The sequence below is a fragment of the Vidua macroura genome, chromosome 7 (genome assembly GCF_024509145.1).
Source record: "Vidua macroura isolate BioBank_ID:100142 chromosome 7, ASM2450914v1, whole genome shotgun sequence".
Lineage (NCBI taxonomy): Eukaryota > Metazoa > Chordata > Aves > Passeriformes > Viduidae > Vidua > Vidua macroura.
This window is the reverse complement of record NC_071577.1, coordinates 18,479,190-18,493,143: the sequence shown is the minus strand read 5'-3', so window position 1 is coordinate 18,493,143 and position 13,954 is coordinate 18,479,190. Positions and strand designations below refer to the sequence as shown.

The 13,954-nt window shown below is 36.2% G+C and overlaps 1 long non-coding RNA gene across 1 annotated transcript in view; it reads right to left on the bottom strand.

The window, feature by feature from the left end:
- The window catches only part of LOC128810032 (uncharacterized), a 298,275-nt gene that overhangs the window by 190,900 nt on the left and 93,421 nt on the right, over positions 1–13,954 (bottom strand). The window contains exon 4 of the long non-coding RNA XR_008437903.1: positions 13,316–13,362. This is a non-coding gene — a long non-coding RNA (uncharacterized LOC128810032). The remainder of the gene's footprint in view (positions 1–13,315; positions 13,363–13,954) is intronic.

Below are 13,954 nucleotides of genomic sequence, written 5' to 3'. Positions count from 1 at the left end.
TCTGCAGGTCTTCACTTCACCTAACTCAAAGTAATTTAGCTTCTATAGGCATTAAATTCATCCATTGTACAATCAAATTCAAATGGAAGTTGTCAAAATAAACCAGTAAGAAAAATATGTGATAATTGAAAAAAAATGTTTACAAAAGATACAGAATATATTTAAATTATTTCTTACTGTTTATATCACACAATATTTTATAACCAAATACAGTCACTTTTTTACTGAACATGTCACCTTTTTTAGCTAACTCTCGCTGCTGCATTCTTCCATATCATTTATGTAGATGGCATGGTTCTGATTTCAGGGGTAATGATCAGAATTGGGATATCTTTATCTGAGTAATGTCATGTAATCCACATCTATCTTGAATTGCAATTTCCACTATGCACCTCATCTTCAATTTCTATATACCTGAGAGAACTACGGATCTCAGTTTAATTTAGGACGCATCGAAGCATATGTTCAACTTCAAGGTTTTGCTTAAGTGCTTTCACAAACAGACTTAGAATGAGACTTTCACAATGAGGACATGAAATGCAGAGCTAGATCCAAAATACAAAAGATGAAAGTGCTTTAGGAGACTTAGCAGATAGGAGAGACTCCTGCTGCCCTCAAAACCAGCACTGCTTAACTGTCCAAGGTTTATGTGACCTGAGGTTTACTTGCATTTCAAATGAAAAATTAAATGCTCTTTGCTATATTTAGTGAATTAACATCCATAAAGGGAAACAGTATTCCCATACTGACTCTTATGCTTAGGAATTATCAATTAAAGTTTTCTGATAATCCATTTGAATAAGAAATTCCTCATTCTAAAGAAAAATCTCATGGCCCAACATTATTAAATGATAGAGAAGTCTGTGTACCTTGATTGGCTAACAGATGAAATCTGAATAGTGCCTAATACAACCTAATTCATTGTTCAGAATTTATGAGACTCATCATCATTTAATTAACAATATAAATATTAAAAAACATTTTCTAATAAAATTTTATAATTGTAATAAGACACTCCACTATATGAATTATGGAGTATTAATTCACACCCAGTTGTGTTGAAACTGGGTGAATGAATAGATCATAATTCACATCTTGTCATGTCTTAGAGCTGAAAATAAAAATGCAGACAAAATAAAATGGAATAATACCTTGCAGAGATAAATTAGTTAAAATTCAAGTTATTAATATAATTTGTTATTCCAGCTCTTTAGTCCATCTTCTCACATAATACATGATGCCTAATCTCATAGTCCTTACACATAGAACATGTCTGCTTCAGGAGACAGTGATGTGGTGGTGGTGACCCCAGAGATCTCATCGGGAGCACTGCTAGATGATGCTGAATATTTGCACCAGGCAAGAACAAGGCTGATTTGCTTAATGAGGATTTTCTTTTCTAGTGAAATGACTCCAAAACAATGGATCTTAACAACTAATTAGGCTGAGTAACATGTTTTCATAAATTCAAATAATAAATTGATTTGTCAAAACTACAATTTAACCACAATGCTTCAAGAATCTTAGTTGAGCCAGACTAATATTTGTGGTCAAAACGGGAGCAAAAAGACTAGAAATGTCTTTTCTTTCTGTAACTGTAAATTTCTTCTTTTCCTCATTTCAAACTGATGTTTATTTTTAATTGGTGGACATTTTTAAATGTGTATATGCCAAGTAAAATATTTCCATTTGTTCTGTGAGCCAGAATGTCAGTTACTTCATAGAATCATAAAAATTAAGGCTGGAAAAGACTACTAAGATCATTGAGTCCTACCTTTGACCAAATACCACCTTGCCAACTACAGCACTAAGTGCCATGTCCAGTCATTTCTTGACCACTTTCAGGGACGGTGACTTCACTGTCTCCCTGGGCAGCCAGTTCCAGTGTCTGACAGCCCTTTCAGTGAAAAAAATCCTACTGATGTCTAGCCTGGTTCTGACAAGAAAATGAAGGGTTTGTTTACACATACTTAAAACCCTTAATAAGCAAAAATATTTCCAAAGCTTAACTTGTGTGACTTTTAGAGATGCTTGAATTTGAATCTAGGTCAGTCCTGGAAATCAGCCACCCACCTCTGGAATAGATGATACAAAGTTTTATCTAACTCAAGACACAACCGAGTCATCCAGTCAGTTTCACAAAAGTTTCTCTCAATGTGTGTCCCTCCCTTTTCTAGGTGCCAGAGGAATGCTGTAATGCTGTAAATCCGACACAGAAATTAAGAGGAATTTGAACTTTCTTCTGGTTCTCACCAAGTTCAACCAAAGTACAAGAATTCTATCTCTGCTCCACATGAGCCACAAAAGAGATATCTTCTCTCAAGCAGCATGGACTGTTTGAACAATGTTAGCCATCAATCCAAGCATTTGCACTGATGACAAATGACTGGACATGCCTCCATCCCACAGTGGACACCATTTTTGCCACCAGGAGGGCATTTCCTGTCACATTATAGAGAAGCAATTTTTTCCTCTGGGGAAAATATTCAGATTGCAAGAAGAATTCAGCTGCTTGAAATTCACTTTCTACACATCTACTAAATTCCAGACAGGTCCACAGAGAATGAGCAATGCAGCAAAAAATCATTTTCTGTTAGACCAGATGCAATCATGACCCATAAACTGTCAGAAGATGCCACAGACCTAGTTCCCTAAGAAATGCTTCCAACTACAGAAAAGCTTCCACATTGCCCTTCCTCTCCAGAGAATGCTTGTTCCTATGTCATTTCCCACTGACCTGCTCTGCTTGACTTTGCAAAGTCTCTGAAATAGCTGGCCCTGATAACTTTACAGACAACTGTGTGGCTACTATGTCTGTAAATCTGTATCCCACTCACTCCAAGAAAACAATTTGAAGCAAGCTAAAAAATGCAGAGGGATGGATTACATTAATTCAGTGATAACTCAGTTCTTGTTCAAACTTATCTGACATATGAGAAGAGAGAACAACATTGGCTCTTTGTATTATTAGAGTGGCTGAACATCAAGGGTGAAATCTTGGCCCTTCCAAATTAGTGGGAAATTTGCCATTGACTTCAATGGAGCCAGGATTTGACCCTGGGTGAATATGTTCCCATATGTGCTTCCATAAAGAAAATTAGAAATGATTTGTCTGATATCATATGGAATCCATTTATGCATTAAGATTATTATTTAAAATGGAAGATAACTGCAAATTCAGTACTATATTCATGCATATATTTGCACATATCTAATACAGGACATGGGAATGAGAATCCATTACACTCTTCTTTTTCACAGTGTTAGGTAAGAGTTTAAAAAACTTGATTAGGAGAAGACTTACAGGACAGAGGAAAGGTAACCAGCAACTTGAAAATTCTTTGCAAGTTTTATAATGATACAACCCAGTTTACCTGGGTTCTAGATTTCCTCATGCCTGTCAGTCTAAACAGATCTTTAACATTGCTTTAATGTTAGGTTTTCTGTTTTTGAATGAATTTTACTATTAAAAGAGATGCGTTTGCAGGATTAATAATGGTGAAAAAGCCGAAAAAGGGAATCTCATTCCTGGTGGCTCTGTACTGCCTGACCTTTCCCACCAGAAAAATTATTCTACTTCTTTGGAAACATGGCTCAGTGCCATCCCCTCTGCAGACATGGTTTCAAAGTAACTTGGAGTTGTGCCATGAGGAACCTCTAGTTTATTATATAGGACAGATGCCAGACAAACTGGCTGAGGTGTGGTTGGGTTTTATGGACTTTCAATTGAAAGTTATGCTATACATAATGTGATTAGATGTGACTGGAATGTTATTCCTTATTTTGTTTTATTGAAGTTTAATTGTTTCCTTATTTCACTGTCATCTCTCCATTTGACTAACACTTGTGTATCACTGGTAAGATATGATATTCATCCTGGCTTTGTCTTTACACGCTACTGCTCTTTGGACCCTTTTTACTTCCCTCAAAGAAAGAAAGAAAGAAAGAAAAAAAAAGAAAAAAAATACAAAAAACAAATTCCTTACTAAGGTCAGTCCAAAAGTTTTTGCAGAAATTCTGCCTGAAGCAAATGTTTTACCTGAAGGAGGTTAACAAACCTAAAGCATCAATCATACAAACAGATTTCATTCTCACTAAAAGGCATGTGTAGTTTAGATGGCCACTGCATTCAGTTTTCAGTCTCTAGTTGTGCTTTCTGGTTTTTACAAACAGATTTCTGCACATATCCCATAGAACTTCATTTGCTCAGAACAGGTGCAGTGACCATGCAGTTTGATCAAAATAAAAGGATTTCATTTACACAGTTTTTATGTTGGGATCAAAATTACTGCCATTTGAATACTTTATGCTTTCCATAATCCAACCTAGCAAATTAGTTTGACAAGACAAGCTTCCATAGGTGAATGAATTAATTCAGTGTGGCTTGGTGCCAAGAACTGATTATGAACACAAAACAGATGAGGTTTACAGATATTCAGAGTTTCAAATGAGTGACTAGTTATAATGCCTTTGCTTAACCCACGTGCCAGTTTCCCTCATGCTCTTCCTAGTAGCAGTGATCAGTTGCTCACAGCGTTGCATGGCATGATTTGTCTTAACAGCCCTCTGCCTCTTGTAAGGTCAAGTCTTCACCTGCCATTACTATTTCCCTATATGTACTACTCCAGTCACCTGACATTAATGGCTTGCAAAGGTTATTGACAGGAAATTCTCAATGGAAAACTTTGTAGTTTGGTCTTGTACATACTGTCCACACTTCCAAACCCTTCAAATCATGAGAGAGGTCCAAAGGCTTTGCAATTACACAACAAATCCTCATCTCTGAAGTACTCAAGTACATCTAATCTTGGAAGCTTTTTCCCCAAGAGAATTAGAGAAACTCATTTAGGATGTACATTACAACATTTCCTAGCCCACTGTACCTCATGTACTTCTTGATTCTTCTTATTTACAGTAGGAGTGGGAGCTAAGCTGGTTCAACAGCTGTAAGTAAGGCAGACTTTCCCTAAGTGGAAAAAAAAGACAGTTAGTGAGATGGCACAACGCTAGCTAATTAACTAGCATTAATTTTAAAAAAATCTAAAGGATGTAGTTTTCTTTTCTAAGAAGACCGTAAAACCAAAAAGCCAGGTTTGCTGTGCCACTGGAACAGAAGTTATAGAATTAAGCTGGGCTGTCCTTGACTGTATTTCCTCAGGAAGCTAGTGCTGAGTTGGGGCCTGGGGAGGAGATGACAGAATTTTAGGTTGTGTTTTGTTTGGTTTTTTTTACAAAACAAAGATGTTTCTTTTCTACAGTACTATCAAATTAAAAACTAGTTAGGCATTTTGAAGTCAAGTTGTATGTTTATCTCATATGTAAATCTGCTTAGTTATATATTGTATTGAAAAAAACACTTTATTGGAGGTGTCTGTATAAAAAATGCAAAGCCTTGTTTTGAACACTGAGTCAGCACTAGCAATACATGGGCTAATACACAGTCCTTGCCACTGCTCAGTTCAATTCCTAACAATGTTGTTCTTTGCCTATAATGACCCTTACTCTTACATCACTGCTTTTCTCTTTCTCCTCAGTGCTCTGTGACCTTGCTCTGCTATCCAACAAAGGAGAGCCACCAGGCTGCTTTATCAGCAACAATAATTTCAAATGAATGTTAACATACCTACTTCTTGTCTATCTTTCTTTCTTTGTGCCCCTATATGGCTATGAATTATAAAAATAATATTGAGTGTACATGGACACATGCTTTCTATTGGAGAGTATCAGGTGGGTTCAGCAGTGTGTTGTAAATAACATTCCTTCAACAAACAGAAGAAATGTTCTGGTCTTTCTTGAGGAACAACTCCTTGGTTTGAGAACTTGACAAATCTTTGCTGGGGCTATGAAGTTCCAAGTAGCCAAGGTACACAGCACCAACAGCAAAATTGCTGCGGGGTCATGGAATTTTTAAAATAAATGTTATTTTCTATCCAAATCTCAAGTGACATTATAACAAGGTTTTACTGTTCTTGCTGTCACTTTGCATTAAAAGTCTTAGATCAGTGAAGAAAGGGAGAGCTGAGGAATAGAGGACAAATTGGGAAGTCCAGAGACATAGTGCAAGTTAAATTTTGGTGACAAAGAAAGAAATATTTCAATTGTTGGATGAAGCAGAGCAAATGCAGACTGAACTGTAAACAACATAGCTCTGGCTCAGCTTCCAGTGCATTAAGAGACCTTATTTGCCTTACCAAGGGCCTTCACGAGACCCCTTTCCACAGGTTCAGGAGGCTCATTTAAGTTCAGGTCTAGGTACCCACTCCTTGCCTGAGGTACACTGTATGTTCTTTTTCCTAGACTTACACCTGAATTGTTGCTTCAATTTCCGAGACTGACTTTCAGCTTGACTTGTTACTTTCCTTTTGCCTCAGTCATCACTGTTGTATCAATAGCTCTTGTTACTGTCACTCCCTGCTGTGCTTTCCTGGCTCAGGTGCTGCAGGCCTTGTCCCTGTCAATGAAGTCATTGCCTGGATTCTATTCTGACCACCCTTGGCTTCCTCATCCCTGAGGGAGCAATTCACCCTTCCTGCAACAGAGACAGGGGAATTCTCCTCTGGGAATGCATCCTGGAGGAGAACCAGTAAAGCAATGCTACATATCTGACAAGAGGAAGGAAAAGAACTGTGCTTCCCACTGTATTTCACCTCCTCCAATCCCTGATTAGAGATAGAAAGATCTTCCCTGCAAGGATGTGAAATGCATTTCATGAATTTCAGAAAGGAAGGCAAAAGTAATTGTACACTTGGACGCTCCATATTGCTGGCAGTCATGCAAAAAGTTACTGGCAAACTGCATGGGAAAGTATACAGTAAATGCATGCCAAGAAGTAAAAATAAAAAATAACAGCAATTCAAACTTCTTCAGTTTCCATAGTATCAGAAATATTGGTGAACAAGACACATTACTTACCTGATGTAGGATCTTCAGTAGCATATCATCCTTTTTACCAAGCCCCTGTGAGATATTATTATACAATAATTTCCTACATCTAAAAAACCACACAAAACAAAACAAACAACAAACCCAAATACAATATACCCCCAACACACCATGATTTGAAGTTCATTGCTTTCATAGAGGGAAGATGTCAGAAACTGAGGATGTTAATGATAAAGAACACACATTTAACCAAAATCTAAAGTACATAACCTATAAACTGGGAAGGAGGCTTGAACTTGGCAGTACTGATCGTTCTGCAGTTTCATTGTTATGCTAAATAGGCTGACCATAAGTGAGCATAAAGGAGATCCTCACAGCTTATACGTGTGCAAAAACAAAATCCAAAAGATGGAAGTGATAAAAGTGCTTGACCTCTTTCAGCTCAAGCAAATAGGTTTTACTTTCTAACTGACGGTAAAATAGAAACTTAAAAATATTCAGATCAACTCTTAAGAAAAAAAAGGAGGATATTGCTTGTGTGTTTTGGCACAGGTCAGGTCACTAGAAGTCTCTTCCCATGAGATGTGGAGTGGCTGCACATGTACTCTGAAATAGTTTTTGTAGTATGTGGGAGTTGTTCTGAGGCTTGCTTGACTGCAGGTTGATGCCTGGGTCTGTTGACCTCCACTGGCATGGAAATACTGGTCACATCTCTCCTGGCCTGTCCCCATTCCAAACATCCTTCTATACAGTCAAGTGACATTTTGTTCCATTCAATTTATTTTGTAAAAACCAAAAGCTTTGACCAGAGTGTGGGAGGACTCTGTATATTTATCCTTAGATCTTAGCACACAACCCACAGAATATAAAGAGCTGAAATTACTTGTTTGCTTCTTTTATTAAAAGAAAAGAGTTCACAGATGCTGATCTGTCAGTCATTTTCCCTGTTAAATGTCAACATATATCTGAGGTTACTAATAATGCAATATCCAAGTCAGATTCAATTTTTTTTTTTAAACAGCACGTTTGACAGATAGTCCCGATCTATTTCCAGCCTCCTTAGAGTAGCCTTTTTCCTCTCTCCCCAAGTTATTTTCCTCTGTTGTTCACACTGTTACCTGTCATTACAAACACAAATCCTGCTTCCTTTCTGACAGAAGCCAAAAAAGCTTGGTTATAAAGATATAGCTTCTAAAACCAGGACTTCCAAGGTGTACAGTCTCTGTATTAAGAGTACCTGTAAAAGGTACTAAAGTAGATGCCAGTGACAGGGAGACCCTTCTGCTCCTAACAAGGGTCTACTTTTTCTACAAAGATAAATACTCCAAAATTTATTTGCCTCTTTTTGATTGTTCTTATTGATATTTAATGCAAGAGAATGTTGCACACTCTTTGTTTAGAAATAGAAATTACAAAATAAAATAGAAAACAAAAAATTAAATAGCCAAGATTATACTATTTCAAACAAGCATACTGGGAAGATGTTCTATCACATTCTCTCCTCCGTGGCCAAATTTATTTTAAAATAATGACGGTTCCTAGAAATCCCTGTGTAATTTATTAACTTTACAAAATATCTAAAATATGTATCAACTACAAAGGTGTTGCACTAGGTCTCCATTCATGTTCCTGTGCTGGGAATATAAACAGCTCTTCATACATTTTCTTAAACACACAGATTTAATCTCACAGATTTGTCTCTCTGTTCATTTTGTCTTGAACCAGAAACCGTGCCCAAGCAGTTTCTCATGAGCTGAGGTCAGTGTGAGGTTTAGGACTTCCCACATAATATATTCAGGTTTGTGCTTTCAATTTACTGTATAGTGATTTTAATTCTTTAATATCAGATTATATCAATATAGTTGCATGCATTCCCTCTAATAATTCAAATCAATCAGCCATATATTGCTTTTTCTATTTCTCCTAAAATGATTACATTTACATGCTACCAGTTCATTAACATAACTCACAATAGCAAGAGATAAGGGGGAAAAATTGATTTAACTAATGAAATAATGACAATGAAATCATTCCCTCAAAGCCCTGCATTTTTAGTAAAGTTTTGCTATGTGGTAAAGCAAAACTGCAGCTGTCAAAAATATGGCATCCCAACACCTCTAACAAATTTAAAAATCCCATCTGCAGGCAATGCAGTGCAGATAAACAGATGTCTCAGAAGTACAAAGCCCAAAGAAGCAAAAAGGGTTTGACAGTTCTAAGGTTTATATGTCTGAAAAAAAGATAACATATGTTTCTCCAATGAAGAAAGCCTGTAAAATGTAACAACTGCTAATGTTTATAAATAGCTATTGAATTACTAATGCACACTTAATACCTGCATTCATTATTGTTTTGAGTTTCCTAAGGAACAGTAAGTAGATCAATTAGAGAGGACTACAAGTTCAGCATCTTCCTGTGTAGCATTAGTTCTTTAGTTTAACTGGAGAAGGTCCCTACACTATCTTTAATCTGCTTGTGGGGTTTTTCTTCCCCTGTCCAAGAACTCCTCTCATTAAAGTGAACTCTTTTGAAATATGCAACACTGGCTACCTTGGTCCCACTTACTAATGGTCCTGAATTGATTCTTAATTAGTTGCAGTTTTGGTCAGAATCCCATTAAAATAGCTGAGTGTTCCAACAGGAAAGAAGGAAAAGGCTGGTGTTCTGCTGTGAGCTGCTGAGACTGGGGGTGAACCTGCACCCACAATGGCAGGCAAAATGCTCTAAGATTCAAATCACGCTCTGTGTCCTGGTTTGAACAGAAGCCTTCATACTGTAATTTATTCTCCATCTATAAAATATTATGAAGATGCATCCAGATGCTGTTGGAAAAATTGCATTATTCCAATATTCTTGTAGTCACTTCTGAAGGAAAAGAAAGGATACTAATTCAGAAGAATAGCAAAGCTTTTCAATAAATAACTGGGTTTTTCTGTATAATTTTAATTGTTATATATCTTCTAACCCTCTGTTTATATCCTAGAAAGCCTCTGGGAAGCTAAAGATTATATTTTCATGTTTTTCTTCCAAATGACTGAGTATTGCTATGAACTGCAGAATATTTTTGTTAATGAAGTGAATCAGTGGTCATTGTACAGCTATTGCTTTATTATTTGAGTTTAATTATAGAAAATTGAGGTATCAAGAAAATATGCTCTTTTAAAGCACTATCTGGAGCAAGTATCCCTGTTGTTAGGGAATAGTGATGTCACGTGACAGCTTTTGTATTCAGCAGCAATAATTCACTGCCTGCATGGGGGGATTGATCCCAGCTATGGTATCCCCAGAGGAGCCTCCACTAGGAATGGGCTCACATACTTTGATCTGTAGATTAACATGAGCAGGATCACAAGCCTTTGTCTCTTGTAAACATCGTATGTCCCTAAATTTGTATCCAGCAAAAGGCTGAGTCTTGTGTTTATTTGGGTAATGAATTGCAGTAATTAATGCATGCATTGATTCCTCTACTGAGTCTCCCCTAAAGGCCATTTCCATTTTTAATTTATAGAAAATGCATACAATTCCTTTAATCAGAGCACAGTCTGGAATCTATAATAAACACTCAATGAAAAAAAAAAAATAGAGAAAACGGAAGTGAGATTACTGAGCAGAATTTAGGTAAGAATTTAGGTAGACAGAAGTTGTATTTAACATTGTATTAAAAGACAGCTACATAGCAAGGAGTATAAGAATATGTATATGGAATTTTCAGGGCAGACCAAATCCTATAAACAGAGAAGCAGAAATCCTATTATTTTATTGAACACATTTTCACTTACTTCAGGGCTCAATTTAGCCCTTAACACATAAATGTATATTTCTGTCACATATTTCTCCTAAAAGGATGTTTCAATATTGTCTTTTTCTCAGTCTGTTAGGGCTTTTGCATCAAAAGAGACCCTACCATTTACTAAATATTCTTGAGGGAGAAAGATTCAAAGGAAAAACATGAGCTTCCTTTATGAATTGAGAATATTTCTTACTTGCTATATGCCAAAACTGTACTCAGAATCACACAAGATGCAAAATACAAACAGCCTTCCCCTCACAGTCCTTCAGTCCAAAAGTCATTTTTAGCATTCCAAACATTCCCTGATCTTAAACTGGATCATTCTCAAGCAACGTGGCTTCAGAACAAAGCAAAAATCAAATGCAAACCAAATAACACAGTTGATAATTAAATAAATAAATAGCAAAAAAATTATATTGGAATTTTTTTTTTATTTCCTGCAGTTCTTTCAGATAGTAAGATTATATTTTTCCTTGTTTAGGAAATGCCTGCCTTGTATCATACAGTTCTTTGTATAGATAACATTTCCATATACATACTGAAATGTGTGTAAAATTTGCCTGGGGAAGTATGAAAATGCAACATTATAAATACACAGCGAGGCAGATGGTGCTGTGCTGAGGAATGCAATCTAATATTTTTCTGAAATGTACAGGTGATATAAATTAGAAAATACCCCACGGTATTATGCAGCATAAAGGACACAAAAGGAAAGACTGATTTGGAAGCACACACAAACGAAAGGAATACCTGATTAACCTTTCACTGACTCCTGGTCCACGTGATGCAAAGCTTGCCTTCCTCCTAGAGTGATGGCTTTAGAAGAAGATGTTAAATTTAACCTCTGGCGCAATGATAAATTGACAATAAAAAATTCAATGGCTTGGTAATTACCAATCACTTTGGACATCGGCAACATTTTTCAGTTCTGTCAGTGCTCATTGGCACAAAAGCTTCAGCTGAAATTCTCTCGATCTCCCTCTTTTTAACTTTGTTTTCATGATGCAGATTAAATCTGCCACCCTATTACTGATTCATTTTCCTAATTTTTCATGTCTGCACCATGCCCCAGCTGCACTAGGCTGATAATTGTGGAGCCCAGCCCTGATGATTAACATCAGAAGAATTAATTATGCCTGCCATTAAAATTCCAGGTTGCACATGGTGATCAAGAAAAATTAAGTTTCTCTAGGCCTCTAAATCATTTCACCTTTGAGGAGAATGATAGTGACTCGACAGCTAAACTGCAGCCTGCGTTCCAGAAAAGGTCTAAACCACACACCCTTTGTGTAATTCCCTAAATGCCTTCCTAGTTGTTCTTACTGGTTTATTCCACTTGCTAAAAAGATTTACTGTTCTCAAATAAAGACAACTAAACTATCTAGCTGATTGCTTGATTTTAATATAAACAATCTTTTTTTGTTCCTTTCTGAGAATCTTTGAGGAGTATCTGTTATAATAATTTCCAGGTCAAGGCATCACACAGAGAATGGAAAATCCAGGAACAGAACTGATTTTATAGAATTAGTAGATAATTTCGTTTTGTCCCAGTTACAAACGGAAGGGAAATTATTATTTTAGTACTACATAAGGACAACGATTTTCTCAGAAATAAATTGAAATGAAACAAAACCAGATTCCTAAGATCTTTAGGCTAAATGGTAATGAGTAAGGAAAAGCCTGTTGACTGACTCATTTCAAAATAGACTTTTGCATGTGAAACTCAAAATGTTTTCAGTCTAGCCTAAGGTATGATATTTACTACAGCCATAAAGAGTAAGATGATTTGAGTTTATCATGCTCTTTTCTCACATTATGTTTCGCTTTAAAATCACCATAATCACGTATATTACAGGCTTAGCTTAGAAGACTGTGATGAGGAGTCATATTTTGATGAACACATGTAAAAGTATCTTATTTTAAATTATAAATATCACAGAGAGTATGCATAAACTATGGGCCATACATGGCTCCCTTCCTATGTTTAGGCAGAACCACCACAGCAAAACTATTGTGGATATTCTTGTTAACTTTTATAGGTGACAGATTTCTAGAATAAACTTAACAGAATTGGACCAAAGAGCAGCACAAGAGCAATTATCTTCCCTATAAAATATGTTATAAAATAGGAATACTCAGTGCATTTAGAGATTAACTTCTACGGGAAGTCATGTGCATGGCGAAATAAGAGAAAGACCCTTCAATTTAAAACTTAAATCCTTGAGTTTAATGTGAACATCACTGCTATAGCTCAAGGATATTGTATTCTATATAAAATAGGCCATTTAGAACTTGTGAGGACTTTATTGCACTCTCTCACGAATGACAACTAGCATAGTATTCATGATTAAATGAACATTTATTGTATTTGTAACAGTATTCCAGGAATGCCATAAAATGAAGCATGAAGTCATCCATTTAAACATTTTTAAAACATGTCTTAACTAAAAGCATTGAAAGTATCTCCTTAGAAGACTTATGGTTGAATCCAAAACCTTTTTCTTTCTGCCCCAGGGCACAGATAACTCAAATGTACCAAGACTTTTGGCAAATCACAGATGTCTCTCCAGAGATCTAAGAAGACAGTCAAACACATTGTCAAAAGCCTATGAAATAAGGTGAGAGAAGTCTGAATACACTTACTGGTCTTGTCTGTTTCTAACATCTGTGAAGACAGAGCAAACCGAGTCCTAAAAGGGAAAGACATGACAAAAAATACTAAGAAATGCAATCAAAACACTGGTTTAAGATTGTCAAATTAGACCATTCAGAACCATAAATTCTATTTTTAGCAAACATGACAATCATTCAATATATTTAGGTGATAAAAGGTTAATCAGCGATTTAATTTTAAGACTTCAAACAGAGGATGAAAATGAATTGTACTGATTTTTGAAAAATCGAAAAATTTCTTCAAATAGATTTATTATGTAAATACATAAATGTTCTATCAGAATCACAATCAGCACAGTATGAGCTCTGGGAGAAGATTATTTTCAATGACACTAGTCTTAAGGATGCCAAAGCATAATTAATCTTGAAAATAGTTTGAAAGGTTATTCTGGAATTAAGGTTTAGGCCATGAAAGACAGGGATTAATATGTTCCATTTTCCCTAAAAATCCAACAGCTTCTGCCCAGTTGGTCCTTACTGGTTCACAGATGACTCTTGCTCCTACATATGTACGCAGAGTACTTTACTCACCAGCCAGCTGAAATACAACAGATGTTTAAGAGTACAAGAGGACAACAGCACCAGCACTGTCCTTTCAAGCCACAGAGT